Genomic DNA, 19,877 nt, shown 5'->3' on the forward strand with positions numbered 1-19,877 from the left:
CCAGACAGACCTTGAATATCTTCAGAGAAGGAGACTCCACAACTTCCCTAGGCAGCCTGTTCCAATGCTCTGTCACCCTCACCGTGAAGAAGTTCTTTCACATGTCAGTGCAGAACTTCCTGTGCTTTAACTTGCAGCCATTGCCCCTTGTCCTATTCCCACAAACCACTGAGAAGAGGTTGGCTACATCCTTCTGTCCCCCACCCCTCAGATATTTATATACACCGAGGAGATCCCCTCTCAGTCTTCTCTTCTCCAGGCTGAACAGACCCTGGTTTTTCAGCCTTTCTTCATAGGGAAGATGCTCCAGTCCCCGTATCATCTTTGTGGCCCTCCACTGGACTCTTTCCAGGAGATCCCTGTCTTTCTTGTACCAGGGAGCCCAGAACTGGACACAGTACTCCAGGTGAGGCCTGACCAGGGCAGAGTAGAGGGGGAGGATCACTTCCCTTGACCTGCTGGCCACACTCCTTTTAATGCACACCAGGATCCCACTAGCCCTCTTGGCCACAAGGGCACAGTGCTCACTCATGGTCAACCTGTCATCCACCAGGACACCCAGGTCCTTCAGGTCCTCAGAGCTCCTCTCCAGCAGGTCGTCCCCCCAGCCTGTACTGAAGGGTTGTTCCTTCCCAGGTGCAGGACTCTACACTTGCTTGATCTTTTGATCTTTCTTTAGTTGAGGGTTTTGCTAAAACATCTATGGACTCTATCAGACAAAGATTTTTTGTTCCTTATAGAATGGTGCTAATGGTGCTGATAAACATATTTACTCTTATAATATACCTTTAAAAAAAAAAAAAAAAACCTATTTGCCATTGTTGCCAATGGTATTTGAGTTAATGATCTGGGATTTCGCTTTTCATGTGGTGATTACAACAAAAAACAGACTCTCATATGATCTTGAATAATTGGATATTACTAGAGGAATAGAAAATTAGTTAAGATGTATATTTAAATTAATCTGATTACATTAGGATTGTTTTAATATGTTGTCTCTGTAAGGAGTAGATTTAGAAATCTGTTTTTAAAAGTATTGATCTCCTAAGACTAGAGATCTATATACCTGACTATCTACTAGCCAATAAGAAATTCCCAATGTGTTACACAGAATAATGTATCCAACTGGATAGTATATACTAGTGCCTAATCCAATTAATCTGAATAGGTGATTTAAGTCCTAGTTGTGTCTTAAGCATTCTTAAGCATGTGTCTTCCTGGGACAGACAGTAATGAAAGATCCTACAGAAATTATAGCAGCAGAAATAGGCTGTTTGTAAGGGGAAAGGTAAAAATCTTAACCTAAACCAAGGGCAGATACGAACTGTTTTCAAGGTAGTGTTTGCCAGGATTTTGGCAGACCATGGGGAATATAATGACTCATTGGATTGGAACAGTTGATGCATGGTTGATGACAGCTTAAACACCCTCAAGGACCACAGATCTGCCTGGAGTGATGATCACAGAGTTCATAAGAAAAGAAAACAGTCCAAACAAGAGGTTTTAACAGCATTCATAAAAAGTGAACCTGTATGTATGATCTACCTGGGAATACAATTTTTGCTAGAATTGGTCTGGCCAGTCTGATTCTGACTTCACCTTTCTCTAATACAAGTTACTAATAAGTTTAATTTGCTTTCATCAAGCTGGTTACCCTGTTTGTACCTTTTTCTTCTGCTGCTGGGCTGCCTAGTCAGCTTTCAGAATTAACAGAAGAATCCCTGTAAGACACAGGAAAAGAATCAAACATTTAATGATCAGGATGATAGGGCAGGGCGTACCCTCAACAAGTCTGTAGATGAAACAAAACTGGGAGGAGTGGCTGACACACCGGGGGGTTGTGCCACCATCCAGAGAGATGTTAACAGGCTGGAGAAGTGGTCTGACAAGAACCTTGTGCAGTTCATCAAAGGGAAGTGCGAAGTCCTGCACCTGGGGAAGAACAACCCCAGGCACCACTGCAGATAGGGGGCCACCCAGCTGGAAAATAGCCTGGCAAAAAAGAACCTGGGGTCCTGCTGGACACCAAGTGAACTATGAGTCAGCAAAGTGCCCTTGCTGCAAATAAAGCTAGTGGCATCCTGGGCTGCCATTAGAAGGATTACTGCCAGCAGGTTGAGAGAGGTGATCCTTCCCCTCTATTCAGCACTGGTGAGACCACACCTGAAATGCTGGGTCCAGTTCTAGGTTTCCCAGTACAAGAGAGATCTGAACATACTGGAAAGAGTCCAACAAAGGGTCATAAAGATGATGAAGGGACTGAAGCATCTCTCCTATAAGGAAAGGCTGAGAGAGCAGGGACTGCTCAGCCTGGAAAAGAGAAGGCCTGGGGGGATCTCATCAATGTCTATAAATTCTCTAAAGAGAGCATACAAAAAGGACATAGCCAGGAAGAGTAATGTCCAGTTACAGGAGGCAACGGGCACAAACTCGAACACAGGAGGTTCCCTTGAACATCAGGAAACATTTCTTTACTGTGCACGTGACTGAGCATTGGCACATGTTGCCCAGAGAGGCTATTGGAAATCTTCAAAAGCCACCGGAATATGATCTTGCGACATTGGCTCTAGGTGGCCCTGCTTGAGCAGGGAGGCTGGACAAGATAATTTACATAGATCCCTTCTAACCTCTTGCCTTCTGTGATTCTGTGTTATCCAAATAGCAATTCAGAGATTAGCAAGGCTTCTTTCTTATGCAAAACCACTCTAATATTGGTTTATATTTCAGAGACTGTAATGACATTCAGAAGCCACCTGCAATCAACCTCGTGGGTAAAGGTACTAAAACTAAAGAATAACTGGAAGTTGTGCTATGAAACCAAACACTGCTTTCACATGAGTTTTCATGTAGTGTCATACCTCATCTATTTTTTCTCTTGTGCTGTTTGATATCTTTAGCTATGCAGCTCTGAGATAATTGTTTTATTTCCTTTTATTAGCATACATCACAAGTGTTCAATGGCAGAATAAATTAGGAAGATAATTATTTCTTCTTAGACGAAGTGCCACATTGTCAGCTGCCATTCATACCAAGACACATCTCCCCAGTGTGAGATCATGCTCTGCTGAGCCAGGTGATGAGATGATACCTGGTACATCAGGTCAGAAGGCAGAAAGACAAACTGGGCAGACTGGGACAGGGGTGCTTGCCCACTGGGAAAGGGAGCATCCAGAACCTGGCAAACCTCTTTTGTGTATGTGGATAAGAAGAGAGGTATCCGGATATCAGTTTCTGCAGACTTAGGCATAATAACAAGCAAAATAGAGGTGATCAGTAAGTAAGATTATTACATAGTCATACGTTTGAAAAAATGTTCTAAAATCAAGGAGTCACACCTTTGTCACACTCCTTGAGAGACAATTGGTTTTGGAACCCCAAGTAGTGGATTTAAAGAACAGTAGCATGTAGCCATTAGCTAACAGAAACAGGCAGTCTTGTAAACGGCATTCTGTATTGCAGTTACCTCACCACACTATCCCAGTTATAGCTCCCTATGCTGCTTTTAAAATACTTGGAAGGTCACATGAATGGTGGGACATCTTAAGTAAATAAGTTCTGGTTTTTAATCCCCTTCTGCCACCACTTGGAAGTGATTTCCTTTTTAAGTCAGAAAAAAAAAATGATAAAGCTGTTGGCTCTGGGAATAGAATTGCCTTCATGGAGGATTGAACATACTGTATGAAGCTGATTAAAATATAAAAATGTAGGAAGAAAGCTGCTTTATGTCTAAAAGAACATGTAGCTTTGCAAGTCTGTTTTTTCTTTAATCTTAACTAGAATGCGTTTGATGGCTCAAATTCTGAAAGTCTGATAACAGCTAGATCAATTGGGTTTTACTCTCTGGCCAATAGTTCTATGGGGTAGTCACTAGATGTATACATGCAGCTTGTTATTCCTGAATGTGCACATTGTGAATGAAAGCCTGGGAATTGCAGGTTTTGCACTTCTGAATGATAGATAGATAGATTTTATCCTCATTGTTGGCAGAAGACAAAATTCTGACAGATTTGCCTACAATTTGCAGAGGATGTAGTCTGTAAAAAGGTCCTTCAACATTCATATTTAAAGGTATTTGAAGTTGTCTGTAAATTTAGGGTGCTGGTAGGAGGACGTGGGAGGAATGTCATTTTGTATATGAAAAGCTTAACCGAAGTCTTTGGACTGTCTTCTTGCTGAGAAACAGAAATACTTAGAATTTCAGTCTGTTTTTTAAGCATTCATTAATGAGATATTTTGTTAAATGTTTTCACTTGAAATAGAAATTCAGAGCTGCAGAATGAACCCTATCCATCCACCACCCTTCCTCCTTTCTCTACCAACACTACACAGAAATTATTTAGTTAGTAAATGAATGGTAATCTAGAATATTTGGTAATTTTCCAGTCTCTTCAGATAAAGAATTTTTCTGTGTGTTGAGACATCATCTTTGCAGATACCTTCTGTGCAGACAGAGAATAGAAATCAAATAAAAATAAGTAGGAGAGCAGAAAACTCTCTTTATGAGTGGGGAATCAAATTCTTCTTCATACCAAGATGTAACCATTACAGCAAGAGTCCCTTAGCATATTTTTAAATAGTGGCTCCATAATAAATACAGCAAAGAGAACAATTTGGTTTTAGCTATTTTGTTACAGCATGAACAATTTTGCATACAGCCTCTGAGACTATGAATTGAAAAGGGATCCTTTCTAGAATATAGCCCTTCAAGTTACCTCAACAGTGTGTTCTAGGGAGAAGACTGCAAGACATTAAGCTGTTTTCTCTTTTTCAAGGACACGGAGAAGCAGAGGTTGGGATATACCATACCACCACATTACTTTCTGTTTTGGGAATGGCACCATTTGGGTTGGCTGAAGCCCTGTGCCAAGCCTGGCTTTGGTGCAGCTGTCTCAGATGAGGACTAGGTAAATCCTAGCACAGCAAGACTCTGCTCCCACCAAACTCAGCAGGAAGGCAGAATAGCACTGACCACATCTGCTCCTGGGAGATATCAGCGTCCTGATGTCAAGTGGAGTAACTAAAAGACAGAGTACAAAGAAACTGCAAACCTCAGGACTATGAAATGAAACATCAGCTGAATTGTACAGCACAGATGGGGAGTACTGAGAAGATGCATGGGGTGAGGTTTTGCTGGGACTTATTTATGGTGCCCTGCAATCCTGCAGGTTCTGCCTGCCATGGGAAGGGTCTCAAGCAACTTAAGGTGGCAATGTGCTTTGGCCAGGTCTTGCCAGATGTCTGCATCATCTTTGTCCAGCTACAAGGGAGTTGCACCAGCTGGTGAGTCATCCTTTCACAGCCCTTAGGAATGTGTTATGTCTTGTACAGTGACCCCACACGGGTTGTTGTGAAAGTATTAATTATTGCTAATAAACTTTCCAAAATCCAAATAGATTTTGGATCCTAAGGCCCTGTAGGTATTTCTGTCTTGTACCTCTGCTGTTTCTATAGCACCAAAGCAAAACATGACTTGCAGTACATGTTTTTCAGCAGGATTCAATGCACTATATTAAACACTGTACAGTGCTCACTGCAGCTTGCAATAGCACTAATGCACAACTTGTTCAATTATTTTCACTTTAAAAAGCCATTATATCCCCAGTGGTCAGAGGGACTAAGACGACTCAGACTTAAGCCCGAGGAATTTACCTCCAAAGAAATAACTGTTAAGCAAGTTTGAATGTCCAGCTTCCCCAAAAATGAAACAATATTCTTATTTAAATCATATATCTAAGACACGATTTTAAATTTTTAATGACTTAGTCTGAGGATTAGCCTGGCAGTGTAAGTAACTGGACGGATACCTTTTTTTAATTTGAGTATGAAGAGCTTGAAAGAATCAATAAATATTTTTATTGCAGTTTGTAACATTTAAAAATCAACGTTTTGCAGGATGTTACAATTATCTCTGTTTTCAAATATGTACGTGGCTGTAAAGGGAAAGTGGTCTTTCAGCTGCCACATTTACCTCTTAAGTGTTGTCCTTTTAACAGCAACCAATGGAACCACCTCTACTATGGTCTGAACTTCACTCCTCTGACCCTGGAAATGCAACAGACCATATGTTATTTCTTAGAAGGCACTAAAATGTATGCACATGAATACACATATGTATGTATGTGACTGAGAGCAGGTGCCTATCTATGTATATATGCATATGTGTAATGTTTAAACTGTGTAACTCACTTTCTCAAGACATATAAATCCCTAACCCAGTTAGGGTAACAAAGCTCTTACTGGTAATATCTGTAATATGTGTATTTAGTTCATAGCTTTCAAGGCCCTGTTCCTTGACTGGCTACTCTGTGTAGAACATGGAACACCTTCTGGATTATCTCATGAGTATCCCCAGTTGTTAGACCTTAAAGTAGCTTTTCTGTTACTTTTTAGGATGCCCTCATATAGGACTGTTTTTTCTTTTATGTGCTGTTTCTCACACCTGACAATATACTATCCACTCCACTGCACAATATGACCTTTTCTGCTATTATTACTTTCTATTACCCTCATGTACAGTCTCTCTGTTGAAAATTTTCACAGAAAATGTAACAATTGCTTTTCCAGTAGTATATTCTTTGCAAGGAATCCAGCAAAATTTTGAGGTGCCTTGTCCTATGAGAAGCCTCAGCCACTTCTCTGTACAGGGGGAGTATAGAGAGGCTGGTGAATATGCCAGGACCTCACAATGTATGAAGAGACTGTTTCCAATCATGGGAACTCCCAGCCTCTTCAGTCTTCCTGCATAAAGCATTGCCCCATCCCCTTGATTATTTTGTTCACTTTTGTCAGTAACTTCTTTTACTCTACCTTGTCTTTCCTGAGAAGCCGAAGCTAGAGTTGCACACAGCATCAAAGAAGGTGCTCTGAGGTTTCATCATGGTTCATCATGGTGAAAAGTTGATGTCACCTTGTTCTTGATACCCTTTCTGCTGATGTCCAATATTTTGTTGGCCTTTTTAGCTGCTGCTGCACATAGAGACAATTATTTCAAAAAACTTTCAGTGATGATTCCAAGACTATTTTCCTGAACTGCAGCTGCAAAAAGGAACATTTTACTGAGGGTATAACAGCAAAGCCTGAGATAATAGAGGGAGGGAAAAACAGGTTTGGCTGAATGTGTAGCAGTTGTCTTGCACTTCCTCTCTACTAGCACAAGTCTGTGCCAGTACCTTCTAAAAGATAAGTATGAACCCAACAGCCCAGCTCTTTTGGGACATATTGCTGGAGGAACACTTCTGTGAGCAGGTCATAGTCAACAGCACTATCTTCCAACCTCTCTGCCTCCCCTGTTTGAAGTTCACTTGCAGGTGCCCCTGTGAAATAGCATTACTGAGGAAAGAAAGCTCGTACCTTCTTTAAGGAAAGAAACCTTCATGTCCTCTCAGTGCTACCACAATTCACCTGGTGGCACTACAGTCTGCCTCTGTGTCTTATTATTCTCAGAGTTGTAGTTCAAACTCTTATGGTAATTATAAGGCAAATCTTCTCTAAGGCTTGCATATGGCAATTGCATTATTAGCTTTCCATTACTGCCAGGGAAAGTATCTTAATTTAGGAACTGTCTGTTACTGAGAGTGCTACTTGACAGCAGGGCTGACATAAATATTTATTGAACTTGCAGGGAAAAAAAATCTATCAAGTAGGATGGAGTATTCATTCATGGTGGAAAATTAGCAGCTGTTTCACTAACCTGCTTTTCGTATTGACTGCATTCTGGTGAGTACTTGCACAGGAAATGAACATGCAAAATGATTGCCACCAGTGCCACAGTGTGAAACCAAAGCTAACAAAATTAATACTATACTTGAAAGTCCAGAACTGCATTACAGGGATTCTTATCTAACTGCCTTGGAAGTGGCCAAATTACAAGGTGCAGGGAACTTCAGCTTCTGCGCTTCATGTAATCACAGTATTTGCTGCTCCTGCTATCCAATCTTTTCTAAATTTCAAAGTTGTGCTGTCAAAAAGCAGAATAAACATCAAGACAGGACATCTTTAAAGCAAAAGAAGTGCTGAATGGGCTAGCATCCAAAGAAGTAAGATTGTAGGAATCTGTATAGCAGGAAAAATAAATGAGCAGAGTTGGACTTTTCCCAGGGTAGAAGAAAATCATCTATTAAATCCTTCACCGTGCTTCAGGGTAACATTCACCAGAAGTCACATTTCCACTTTCCCCTGGCAGGCTTTAATACAGTAATGTTCCAAAGGAGCATCCTAATTAGTTGTTTCAGTCCTCATCACTGAAGACTTATATAGCAGAATATCTATATACCTGAATCAAGGGACTAAATCATCCCCTACAGAAACAGGCTCAATAGTTTGTGATATCTCATGAACCGAGACCAGTAGGACCCTCTACCTATTAAGGTGAATTTTTTTTCAGGATATATGTGATATCATGAAAGGATATCTCCAGAATACCCCTTGGGATCCATAGGCATTAACCTTCTGGATATCCACTGTATCTGATCTGAAAAATTACATAGTACAGCAATCCACCAAAAGTGAGGTTACACCTAGACAGTGCCTGAGTACAGATCTAAAGCTAAAAATTTAATCCTCCAAAGCCCTGAATGAGTCCTCAGACAAGTGATATTTTTTCCAGTGAAATTCTAAAAGTCCTGTTTCTACATGAACACAGAACTGTTTTCACCTTTAGTAAACCTCTGCTTGTGTGCCTGAGCAGCCTGCTCTAAGTGACCCTGCTTGAGCATGAGGTTTGGATAAGAGGTCCCATCCAGCCTCCCCCATTCTATGATTCTGTGATATCAGAGCCCAAGACAAGTTCTTAAGGTTATCAACCCTATGAGGTAGAAATCTAAATGCCATTCAGTAGATTTTCTCATAGCCACTGATGACACTTAATACTGCAAGCAAAACAGAGATTTTTTTCTTAAAAAATGCAGAGGAAGGATGCTGGGTTAGTTTTAATGATCCATTCCATGGTTTATAGAAGGAATTCTATAGGGTATGAGAGATATGATCTTCCTTCAGCTAAAGTTCCGTATCCTCATATTTGAACAGAGCTGCATTGTTAAGGTTGCAGAATACATTTCCTATCCCTCCCTTCAACACAGAGCTGTGCTATAGAAAGGAAGACAATAGTCATTAATGAAAGATGGAAAATGCAGTAGATCACCTTGCCCAGGCAACTAAGATCCTCAGCTTGTAAGAAAGAGATATCTGGTTCTTCTTCCTGTGCCTAGCCTTCCGTACATATTATAATAAGTCATGAAATATAATGCATAAAGAGTTGTGGCAGTGGAGTCTGGAAATAAAGGCTTTATTTCAGAAACAAAGCATCTCTAGCTGCCAAGATTCCAAACACAAACAAGGTTTCTTCTCCATTTTGGAGAGGCAGGCTCAGAAAATTTCAGATGTAAATCTCCTTCTGACTCCATATAACCAATCCACTATCATGTGATTCAGTCCCCAAGAGGGTTTTTCAAACCAATAGCTGTTCCATCACACCTTCAGTTGCATGTCATGATTCTGAGATTGTCTTTGTTCTTCCAACACCCTGCAGGGAATGGATTTACCTTATCTGGAGGTGCACATTCCAAAATGACAATACATAACTGAGCATTACACCACTGATCCACCACTATCCTGCTGTGGATCCACAAGGAAATTTCAGGGACAAGGTACTAATCTTCAACATTTTCTGGTCACAACACAATAAAAATTATTTATTTAATTAAATATTTTGTAAAAATGCATATATTTAAAAATAAATAAAGATTGAAATATTTAAATTAATTAGCAAATGCAGCAGCTTCAAAATACTCAGAATCACACAGGGAAAATAGAAATAATTTATAGGTTGTTATCTATGTCTGGATTTAAGCACAATAATGGGGGGACATATCTCCCAAAACTACAGCAACAGTAGTTTCTGTAGCAACATGAGCTCAATTTATTTTTAACTCTAAAATGTGTATGATTTACTCTGCAAGCTACAGCCATTATAAAGCACTTAAGGAATTTTCATCCAGTTATCCCATCAGATCACTCGTTTGGATAAACATGCCTAACACTATAATTTAGAAGACACTGAGTCTTTCTGAGTATGTAACCGACTGCCCTTAGACTATTCACTTTTAATGCATTTTAAGGACTGTATAATATTATAGTCAAGTTACAATTTCCAAAGAATACAAAGACCTACAATGCTGTCCCCATTATCTCTCCTGCTGGCACAGTAATCTCCATGTGAGCTCATTTGCATATGGTTGAGTATAACACTAAAGACTTTGAAAACTCTTACTGTAAAAAGAATGAGTTCGTATTTTGCCATTCACTGGAAGAATTGTGATTTCTTGATTGTTTAGTAGAACTGGTATCAGAGAGAGATCTGGCAGAGATGTAAAAGATAATGCAACAATATAATGCAGCTGTGCTCTCGCTCCCTGGGTAATTCAGGGAAAAGACTACAGCCTCCTATGTTCTCTCCATGTTGCATTACACCTCTATAATGACAGGTCAAATGATGAGATGTCTGTGAAATACAGATGTATTTATTAAGGCATCAAACATCCTTTCAATTATAGGAAAATTTCAACATGGGTAGTGTTATAACTTCCGAGTCAATTTAGCTTTACAAGATTTATTTATGGGGTCAATAAAAGGCAAGTAAACTGTGCTGGGTGCATGGGGAGTCTGGGCTCCTCCAACACCCACACCCGTTACATCAGGTGGCTGTTTTTTATGATCCTAGGCTAATACATATTCATTACTAATTGCCATGGGCAGCAGCTCTCCCCAGATCCCTTGCTCCTGCGGGGGCTCCTCTCCATGGGCTGCAGCTCTGGCCCGGGGCCTGCTCCTGCAGGGGCTCTCCATGGGCCGCAGCCTCCTCCAGGCCACATCCACCTGCTCCACCGGGGGCTCCTCCACAGGCTGCAACGTGGAGATCTGCTCCATGTGGAACCCATGGGCTGCAGGGGGACAGCCTGCTACACCAGGGGCCTCTCCACAGGCCACAGGGGAACTGCTGCTGTGTGCCTGGAGCACCTCTTGACCTCCTTCTGCACTAACCTGCGAGCTGCAGGGCTGTTTCCCTCTGAATTTTCTCACTCCTCTCTCTCGTGGGGCAGCTGCTGGACTCTGCTCACAGAGGCCACCCCTGCCACCCCTCACTACCAAAATCTTTCCATGTAAACCCAGTACAATGACACACCTCTAACCTCACTGAACCACAGAGACATATATATGTGTGTATATATATATTATATATCTATATAAACTTCTGCAATAAAAATAGGCAGCAGTAAAATCCACATCTTAAATCAAACTCTCTGAGGTTGCTGAATGAAGTATGAGCCCTTTCACAGGCAAGGAGAAGGCAGGCAAAACAAAAGTTGATGTCATTAGAAGAAAAAGTATATAGGATTGGTTGGACTTATGTTCATCATTTTCATTTTAAGATGGATTTGATTGCATCTGAGCCCTCAAGGAGCTTGGAAATAGGCTGAACTTTGTGCTTAGATCATATTCATAAATGAAAGGTTGGCTAAATTAGGAGGCTGTGTTAGAGGCAAGACAGAAAAGAAGATCACACATAGGCTTTCTGAAACATAGGTGAGAAGAAAAGGTGCTATTCTTGCTACAGATTTACAGTACGTGACTTTTTACCATGGAAAGATACATTTTGCAAAGCCTGTCTGTACACATATTTTTGATTCTTCGTTCTTTTACAGAGTAATCAGCCAGAGCTATTTGTCTCAGGACCACAAGCTATTTCCTTCTGAATTTTTCTTCAAGGCCTGATGTATGTATGAATAAAGACTATAAAACAAAAGGTTAAAATATCAGTAATTTTAAAGTATTAAAATGTCTAATTTTAATGTCTAATTCCTGGTCTCCAAATATTTCAGTTTACTATATTATGAAGTTAAGGATTCTACTATTGATTTTTATAAGCCTTCTATTGTAGAACATTTTTCTGTCTCTTCACTCACTACAATATGTACAGACTATTTGAGTGAAATAAAAATTTGCCTTTTTGTCCCTCTCTCTCTCAATATGCAATCTGAAGACAAGGTACAGAGACTTGATTTCCTCAAAAAGGGGATAATTTTGAGAGTTTCCTATTCCTAATGCAGATTAAACACAATTGCTTCATAAATCCTGCTAATCTAATTCCTACTTAAAACCAATGGGATTCTCTCCATTGACTCAAATGGGAATTGAAGCAAATCTAGTGCGACTGGTACGTCCATTGATTGCCTCCATTAGGACTAAATTGCCTTTTAAAATATTGTGGAGGTTTTTGGAGACATTTATTTCAACTCATCTCACAAGTACAAAACTACATTTTCATTAACTTTCCAAAATGCATTGAGAATAAAGCAGTGCTTGAATTTGGAAAGCAAGGAGAGCGAGGGGGTATATACCATTCTCACTCATCTGTTTTGCCATGAATGCTAGCCACATGTGTTTTTTAACAGAAATCATCATTTCTCAAACTTCAGACAGGTTGTTCTGAAATAAATAAATAAGTGCATAATCCAAGCTCTGAATTTACATATAAAAATTCATCCTATCATTAAGTATACAACTGTCATGATGAGAAAATGAAATACGGCATATAGTTCACCACCAGAAATAGCCGTGCACTTACAGTTTATGTAAGTAGTGCTTTGCAAGCAGGAAACAGACATTTCTAATTCATAAGTAATTCTGAGTGATTTTGAATAGTGTTGCTACATTGTTCATAAATCTCCGTGAATAGAAAAGTGAAACATTGTCAACTACTTTATATTCATATTTCCTGCAGTTTGAATAGTGACAAAAGAAAACTGCCAGGATTAGTCAACTTATCATATAAGAAAGTAAAATACTATGCATTTGTTTGCTGAATTGTTTCTCTGTAACTCCTATAGCAAAAAAAAAAAAAAAAATGTTTTAATTGGCTGAGAGGATTTTATCAATTTTTCTTTGCTCCTGCAAGACAGTTTAGATTATTTTATTAAACAAGTACATTTGTACACAGCTTTTGTTTCAGTCATTTCTATTAACACTGCTACTGTCTCTTACTCTGAAATGCCATCAGAACTTAGTGTGAGATATTTGACATTTCTGGCATACAGTATATTACACCATTATTGATCACAAGAGTTGGAGCTGCTGTGAAAAAATGTTTAAAAGCTTCAATCTGCAGTCCAAATAATCCCCTGCAATTCTGGATGATTACCCCAACTATATCTAAACTTTTCCAAACAATTTCAGCTGCAAATCAGGCAATGAAGCCAAAGAGGAACTGGAATTACAGTTTACACATAACAGCCCTAGAGAGCTACCTTTACCAAAAATATCCAAATTTAGGCTATGTTTCAGGACCTTCTCTGATTTTGAAAGATTTAGTTTCTTGTGGATCAGGTTGTCTGGGAATATTTTTGCATAAACTTTTCCTAAATATTATGTTTCTACCCTCATCTTGATGCCTTAAAATTAAGAAACTGGGCGGGAGGGGGTGGGGGAGGAGGAGGGGAAAGAGAGCAGGGAAGGGGGAGATAATGGTTCTGAAACCTCAGAGTACTTCCAGTTTCTTTCTATAATATCAAAGAAGAACATTTAATTAGAAATATCATTGCCTTTGAGAAAAGTTTTTTTTTTTTTACAGTAACTGAAAAAGTATCTTTTCAACAAATTTCAGGTAATGTTAACACAACTAACTTCAACTAATGTTAACACAGTACTCTCTACTTGAATATTGACAGTCTGCTTATGTGAAGATATACTGAATCTGGCTGGGATGGAGCTAACTTTGCCTGCAGTGGCCCATATAGTGTTGTGTTCTGCATTTGTAGCTAGAACAGTACTGGTATCACACCAATGTTTTGTCTATTGCTAAGCGATGCTGGCACAGCACCAAGACTCCCTCCAAACCCCCCTCAAAGCCAGTGGGCTGGGGGGGGCAAGAAGTGGAAAGGGCACCACTTCATCATCAAGACAGCTGGCCTAAACTGACCAAAGGGATATCCTACACCATATGGTGTCACACTCAGTAATAAAAGGTAGGAAAGGAGAAGGGGAGGGAGAGCTCTCATTATGAAGACGTTTCGTCCCAAACAACCACTACATATATTGAAGCCCTTCTTCCCAGGACAGGCCAAACATAAATTGTTGATGGGAAAATAGAGGAAACAGGTTGACCAGAGAAGCCGTGGATGCCCCATCCCTGGAAATGTTCAAGTCCAGGTTGGATGGGACTTTGAGCAATCAAGTTTAGTGGAAGGTGTTCCTGACCATGGCAGAAGGGTTGGAACTAGATGATTTTTAACATCCCTTCCAATCTAAACCTTTTCTATGATTCTATGATTCTATGAAAACCTTGGATAATTAAAGTTTCCAAAAATATTTGGTGGAATTTGTCAAATGTAGGAGAGTACAAATCTTATTCCAATATGTTTGGCCAATCTGTAAGCTTAAGAAAACAAAGAAGAGGAGAAAATAGCTCACAATGAATCTACTGCATCCATGATCTTGAGCCGTGATCAAATCAGGGAGATCTGATCTTACACGGTATTGCAATATAGAGACTTCCCCCCTTCTAGAAGACATATGAGGAGCAGCTGAGGGCATTGGGGCCTGTTCAGCCTGGAGAAGAGGAGGCTGAGGGGGTACCTCATCACGGTCTACAACTTCCTCACAAGGGGGAGTGGAGAGGCAAGTGACCTATTCTCTGTAAACACCAGTGATAGGACCTACAGAAATGGTCCTACAGCTGAGGCAGGGGAAGTTTAGGCTGGACATCAGGAAGAGGTTCTTCACCAAGAGGGTGTTTGCACACTGGAACAGGCTCCCCAGGGACATAGTCACTGCACCAAGCCTGTCTGAAATAAAAAACAGTTGGACTGTGCACTTAGTCACGTGGTCTAAACTTTTGGGCAGACCTGTGCGGTGGCAGGAGTTGGACTTGATGATCCTTATGGGTCCCTTCCAACTCAGGATATTCTATGATTCTATGAATATACTAAATAGAGTTGTTATTAAAGCATTAAAGCTGCTGTTGGGTCAAGACGAGAAAGATGATAGATATTCCAAATCAATATTGTTTTCAGTTTATGTTTATTCAGAAATCACCTTTGTAGGAATGGGAGCCAGCTGATTAAAACAGCATTTGTTGAAGCTTTTTTTCTGGTTTCCAGGATTAGAGATTTTGTGCTTCAGGCAGCAGAGGAACAGCTCCAGGTGTACATTGGAAGGACTGGGCAATTTATGCAAGAAGCAGTGTCATTGAAATTGACCTGCTCACAAATGAATCAACAGAGGAATGTCAGGGTCACACTCAAGGAATATAGCCATGGACATATTAGACCCATGAAAGCTGACATTTGTATTGTATTGTATTGTATTGTATTTTGGTGTGGTGTTTTTTTTCAGTACCTAATTCCAGATGCAGGATGGCTAATCACACATAAGGCTAGAGTCAGTTTGACAAGGTCATGAAGAAGACACTAGTTGTCTGAACTGCCCCTTCTGACTGTTGGTGTGGGTTCGTGTAGGACTGCTTTAGAGGCAGCTGAGGTGTTTAACCCCTGGAAGGCCTTGAGTTTGGATTCTTGGGTGCTGGGAGTCAGATTGCACTAAGATCTAAGCATGCTTTACGGATGGGTCAGGGGCCAAGCTAAATGTATCTCAGGATTGCTGTAAACACAGAGAAAAGTTCATTTCTGAAGTGTTCTGTTGGAAGGGACCTTCAAAATTGATCTAGTCCTTCCTGAATACTTCAGGACTAATCCAAAGTTAAAGAATATTAATGAGGGCATTCAAGTTGAATCTTTAGGATAATCCCTTTCTTGCTAACTTCTGTATTAGCTCACATGGGGAAAAGGTTGCATCCTAGTATGGGCTGAAGAGGAAGTTCTGTCATAAATCAGTGATTTTATGGCTATACTATTGTAACCACGTGCTGAAGTCTATTAATTGCCTACTATGTGATTGTGATTTAGACATTTATTATGCAGCTGCTCTGTTATACCCATAAAGCTGAAGTCTGTCACTTAAGTCCATTCCTGAGTCTCATTTATTCTCCTGCATGTTCTGATCAATACCTCAGAGCTCTTCAATACCATGTCATGGTACATAACAGTTTGAAATTACAACACTTTTGCTGTCAGGCTGTAATGCAAACGCATAGAAGCATAATACATTTCAGAAAATTATCAATATCAAAGGTACACAAAATTCCTGGGCATTCCAAGATATGTGGCAGCTTTTTCTGATTTCCTAGTATTGTGATCCTGCTGAATATACTTTCTGACATTAAAAGAAATTGAGGATGCTAAAAATCTACACAAGCAATTGGTGTTCAAATTTTACAGACTTGTGTTTTTGCCAAAGACAGATGACTGATTTGCAAGAAGCTTAACAGTTTAGACATTCTTGGCCAAAATGGATGTAATTTGGATAATAGAGGTTGGTTATCTTCTGTTAGTTGCTCTCTCCATTTCTACAGTTCTTTAAACCTGAGATCCTCAAGCAATTCATTATGAAGCTTCATTATCTCTGTGCGTTATGGCTGTTCTTCTTCAAAGAACCTTTAATTTGTTCCTTTATTTTTTTCTGCTTTATTTTAGGACTCTTTGGAAAGACATTGAAATCACCCTATGTTTTCTATGTTTTCTCTAGCTCTGATTATCCTAAATATCCTCCTCTAACTCTAAAAAGGACATCTTACCATGCAGTTAGCAAGTGTCTTTGACTCTTGTTTAGCCATATAGATATCTATATAAAACACAGGTATGATCTCCCTATTCTGTGACTCAGTGCATCTAAAAAGACGTGGTTGGAACTGTGGAAATAACTTTTTCTCCCTACTTCTTTGCTTTGGTTTCTGACACTCTATGGCAAACCTCTTCACTAATTTATTTGAGAGGAATCTAAAAGTGAAGAAACACATGTTTATTTGATTTCATGATGAAACATATTATGAAACTGCAGCTAGAGAAAATGAAGGATCTCTTAAAATTTCCTGTTGAAAATAAGGCTAAAAAATCTCCAAAATGACACAGTAATAAGGGGAAATCAATTAAAATTCTTCTGAAAAGGGTAATTTTAAACTGTTTTCCTAGAATATGTGGCTTATGCAATCAATCGCTTTGTCTCCTGCCTTCCATCCCATTCAGTAATTTCCATTCCTATTGTCTGAATTAAACTAAATTTGACAAAAGGACAAAGGTCTCTGAGATGCTATCTTTCAAACAGCCTATCAAAATGAAGCATGACGAAAAGTCTAAGGTGTGCAATCACCTCTTAATAGATCAGTGGAGAATTGACCCAGGGCCCAGACCAAACTTCTTGCCTTCAGTTCTCACAGCTATTTGTTCACTCCATGTATCCTTGTTTAAATAATTGGTCCATTTTGCTTTGTAAATATCAGAGTTCCATAAAGCTGTTAAGTGAAAACCCCCAGGGTAAGATCCAGGTTTTAATGAAGTATGTCAGTACCTAACTATTTACTTTACAGGGGTTGGGATGTAACCAAAGACCTTTCTGTCTAAATGGACAAGGCAGACAAAGGCAAATATGAGAGAGAAAATCAATATGTAAAATAAATTATTGCCTTCAGATTGTTCTTACAGTTCTACTATATATATATACACAATGTCACTATAGCTATTCTATGCTCTGAGCAAAGAGTATCAAGGACACGTATAGGCCCGCAGCTTCTTTACAAGGGGAGCAGAGGGGCAGGCACTGAGCTCTGCTCTCTGGTGACCAGTGGCAGAGCCTGAGGGAATGGCATGGAGCTGGGACAGGGGAAGGTCAGTCTGGGTATCAGGAAGTTTCTTCACTGAGAGGGTGATTGGGCACTGGAACAGGTTGCCCGGGGAAGAGGCATGGCTCTGAGCCTGTCAGAGTTCAAGAAATGTTTGGACAATGCTCTCAGACACATGGTCTGATTTTTTGGGTGGTCCTTTGGGGGCACAGGAGTTGGACTTGATGGTCTCTGTGGGTCCCTTCCAATTCAAGATATCCTGTGATTCTATGATTCTATAATATCAAGGATGTTGATTTGAGAAGGAAAGTTTTACAAGGATCTTACTTTCCTTTTCTTTCACCACATCTTTTCAGAAGCTGTTAAAAACAAAACTAGCGACCATGTACTTACAAAGAGCATCTGAATGAGCTCATGCCTGTAATAATTGTTTTCAGGCTCAAATACATCTATAAATAGATTGCCAATAGAGTAAGAGAAGTTTCAAGACTAATCTTGAATCTCCTATATTTGTGTACTGACACCCAGTGACTGAATTACACAGAGGTGTCTAGCCAATGGCCTGTGGGTCAGAGGCAACCTATTGGAAAATTCTCTCTTATCTACTGCCTTGTCTACACCTGACAAGTCTGGGACCTTAGGGGAAGAGGAAACCCTTGCCAACACTGCACAAGACAAATTACTCCGCTGTTACCCAAAACTTCTGTTGTTTTATCCCACAAGACAACAACGTGCCCTTTGGGGGGAGGCTGAAGCATCCCTGGTATTCCAGAATTATATTCTGTATTGGCATACTGGCACAGTTCCTGAAAGGGACATTCAGATTCTACTTCTGAAAATGTACAACCCCTCCTTACTTACTAGGTATAGGAAACAAGCCTGACTTGACTAAATATATTTGTTTTGAGTTCTGGCTGAAATTCACAAATTTTACAGAGAAATATTACACAAGAAGACTGTGGTATCCACACCTCTACAATAAATACTTGCATCAATTACCCAGTGCTCCTAGGAACAACAAGTAAAGGGAGGGAAAGCAAAAAGTTTCAGTCTACTTTTTATTGATTTTAGCTTGCTCATTCTGTATGTGTTAAATATCACAATGCAGAATCCATTTCACCAGACTCAAGTAGCAATTACACTTTTACTTTTCTAGGCAGTAATGGAAAACTGTCTAATTTAGCCATTGTCAGATATTAAAAATGATTCCTGACTTTAGAACTGGCACAATATAAATGTTTACTGATTTTTTCTGAAACAAACTGCATTACTTTAGGATTTGATGTTAACTACTTCTTCACTGAGAACATACTCTTCTGTGTCAGGTTGTCCATTGTAATAGTTGGACATTCTGAGCACAGAAAAAAATGCACAGCATATAAACAAGCTTTCCTTCTCCTTTTCAGTCCTAATAAGAGAATAGCAAGAGACAATTACTATGAATTCAGTCATAATCACTGAGTATATAAGCCATATAAGCTTACTCAGGAGAACTCAATTCTTATATATACGTAAAAATGGCAAATGCTTTGCCCAAAACAACACTGGCACAGAATTTTTAAGGGAAAGGTAACTTACCAAGCCTGCCTCTTCAACGTGTAGCACACTGTGTATGGTGGAATTCTGAAAGCGAGTGCCTAACAATTTGGGTATGAAATTTGAGGACTTACATTCACATTCAAATTATTCTTTTACTTCAGCTAAACACTGCTAGGTGCTTTAACACAAACAATTGAGAAAAAGAAAAACCTCTATTTGTTCAAGCCATTTGAACAAGTGATGGAATAATGAGTAACCAAGTTTGCTAATTACCCTAAGTGACAAACAAAGCTAATGGCCCATGAATATCAACTCTCATGCAAGAGAAGCTATGATTTGTAAATAAAGAGATGAGGCAATATGTGAGAATTTAGTACTGAAGAAATCTGAGCAACATGTCTTCAGTGCTTTTCTACTACTACAATAACTGATGGCGTTCCATGCACCTACAGTGTACAGGCACATTTATGGCTGTAAAATAGGAAGTTTTGAAGGAGAAATTATGTTGAGATTAATAGACAGGTATAAGACATGTGGAAAGGTGGCTCAGTGGGTGCTATCATATCACCACTGAGAACATATCCTTAGGCCATTGCATAAGGCACAGGGGAAA

The sequence above is a fragment of the Aythya marila genome (genome assembly GCF_965140915.1).
Source record: "Aythya marila genome assembly, chromosome: 2".
Classification (NCBI taxonomy): domain Eukaryota; kingdom Metazoa; phylum Chordata; class Aves; order Anseriformes; family Anatidae; genus Aythya; species Aythya marila.